Here is a 2466-nt window from a genome sequence, read left to right on the forward strand (position 1 = left end):
CCCGGTCTACCGGGGCCCCGGCCGGATCAGCCTTTCTGTTTCCCCCGCCACGATGGATGCACGGGATCCCGGCTCCGGCGCCGCGGGCCTCGGTCGGGGACCTCCGCCGTCCCCTCGGTGCCCACGCCGGCCCCCGGGGGTGTCCGCGCCGGGCAGTCGTCCCGGTCTACCGGGACGGCCTTGGGCGGGTCCGGTTTACCCGGGCCTCGGCCGGCCTAGAGTGTTTCTGTTTCCCCGCCTTGATGGATGCACGGGATCCCGGCTCCGGGTCCGCGGGCCTCGGTCGGGGACCTCCGCCGTCGCCTCGGTGCCCACGCCGGACCCCGGGGGTGCCCGAGACGGGGAGAGGGCCGGGTCTACCGGGACGGCCTCGGGCGGGTCCGGCTTACCGGGGCCCCGGCCGGATCAGCCTTTCTGTTTCCCCCGCCACGATGGATGCACGGGATCCCGGCTCCGGGTCCGCGGGCCTCGGTCGGGGACCTCCGCCGTCGCCTCGGTGCCCCCGCCGGACCCCGGGGGTGCCCGCGACGGGCAGTCGTCCCGGTCTACCGGGGCCCCGGCCGGATCAGCCTTTCTGTTTCCCCCGCCACGATGGATGCACGGGATCCCGGCTCCGGCGCCGCGGGCCTCGGTCGGGGACCTCCGCCTTCGCCTCGGTGCCCACGCCGGACCCCGGGGGTGTCCGCGCCGGGCAGTCTTCCCGGTCTACCGGGGCCCCGGCCGGATCAGCCTTTCTGTTTCCCCCGCCACGATGGATGCACGGGATCCCGGCTCCGGGTCCGCGGGCCTCGGTCGGGGACCTCCGCCGTCGCCTCGGCGCCCCCGCCGGACCCCGGGGGTGCCCGCGACGGGCAGTCGTCCCGGTCTACCGGGGCCCCGGCCGGATCAGCCTTTCTGTTTCCCCCGCCACGATGGATGCACGGGATCCCGGCTCCGGCGCCGCGGGCCTCGGTCGGGGACCTCCGCCGTCGCCTCGGTGCCCCCGCCGGACCCCGGGGGTGCCCGCGACGGGCAGTCGTCCCGGTCTACCGGGGCCCCGGCCGGATCAGCCTTTCTGTTTCCCCCGCCACGATGGATGCACGGGATCCCGGCTCCGGCGCCGCGGGCCTCGGTCGGGGACCTCCGCCTTCGCCTCGGTGCCCACGCCGGACCCCGGGGGTGTCCGCGCCGGGCAGTCTTCCCGGTCTACCGGGGCCCCGGCCGGATCAGCCTTTCTGTTTCCCCCGCCACGATGGATGCACGGGATCCCGGCTCCGGGTCCGCGGGCCTCGGTCGGGGACCTCCGCCGTCGCCTCGGTGCCCCCGCCGGACCCCGGGGGTGCCCGCGACGGGCAGTCGTCCCGGTCTACCGGGGCCCCGGCCGGATCAGCCTTTCTGTTTCCCCCGCCACGATGGATGCACGGGATCCCGGCTCCGGCGCCGCGGGCCTCGGTCGGGGACCTCCGCCTTCGCCTCGGTGCCCACGCCGGACCCCGGGGGTGTCCGCGCCGGGCAGTCTTCCCGGTCTACCGGGGCCCCGGCCGGATCAGCCTTTCTGTTTCCCCCGCCACGATGGATGCACGGGATCCCGGCTCCGGCGCCGCGGGCCTCGGTCGGGGACCTCCGCCGTCCCCTCGGTGCCCACGCCGGCCCCCGGGGGTGTCCGCGCCGGGCAGTCGTCCCGGTCTACCGGGACGGCCTTGGGCGGGTCCGGTTTACCCGGGCCTCGGCCGGCCTAGAGTGTTTCTGTTTCCCCGCCTTGATGGATGTACGGGATCCCGGCGCGGGGGCCCCGGGCCTCGGTCGGGGACCTCCGCCGTCGCCTCGGTGCCCGCGCCGGGGCCCTGGGGTGTCCGTGACGGGCAGCCGTCCCGGTCTACCGGGACGCTCGGGCGGGACCGGTTTACCCGGGCCTCGGCCGGACCGGAGTGTTTCCGTTTTCTGCTTCCCTGCCAGGATGGCTGCGAGGGGTTGATTGAAAGAGCTGGTTTGACGTGAAAAGCTTGACTTCAAGTGAAAAGTTTGTTACAATTTCTGCCATCTTCCTTCCTCCAAAGTTTTGGGTGTAGTTTTCCCAGAGGAACCTCTCGTAGGCCTTTCATTTCTCATCTTAACTTCCCTCATTTATTCCATATTTTCCTTCCTCTTGCCGAATGGCCGAATCCAGTCCATTTCTAGTCAAGGAAATTATTCTTATTTCTTGCTGACCTATTTGCTTTGTGGAGCAAGTCGTTCTTAGGTCCCTTTGTTCTTTCTTCAACTTCTTCTGCTCCTTCTCTCGACGCTTTCTCGTCTTGTTCTCTTACTTGGCTCTCTTTTGGCTGTTCTTTCTTCTCCTCCCGTCGTCCGTCCCCACTTTCATCTCTCCATCTTTCCTGTTCTTGGTCATCTCTACGTTGTTTATCAAATAATTCCGCTTTCTCTCTTGAATCTACTCGATATCTTTGCTCTCGCCAGCTCGCCGATATTTCAGCTCGCCGATATTTT

Source organism: Pituophis catenifer, unplaced genomic scaffold (genome assembly GCF_029215685.1).
Source record: "Pituophis catenifer annectens isolate HBS135680 unplaced genomic scaffold, rPitCat1.0.hap2 SCAF_396, whole genome shotgun sequence".
In the NCBI taxonomy this organism is placed as follows: Eukaryota; Metazoa; Chordata; class Lepidosauria; order Squamata; family Colubridae; genus Pituophis; species Pituophis catenifer.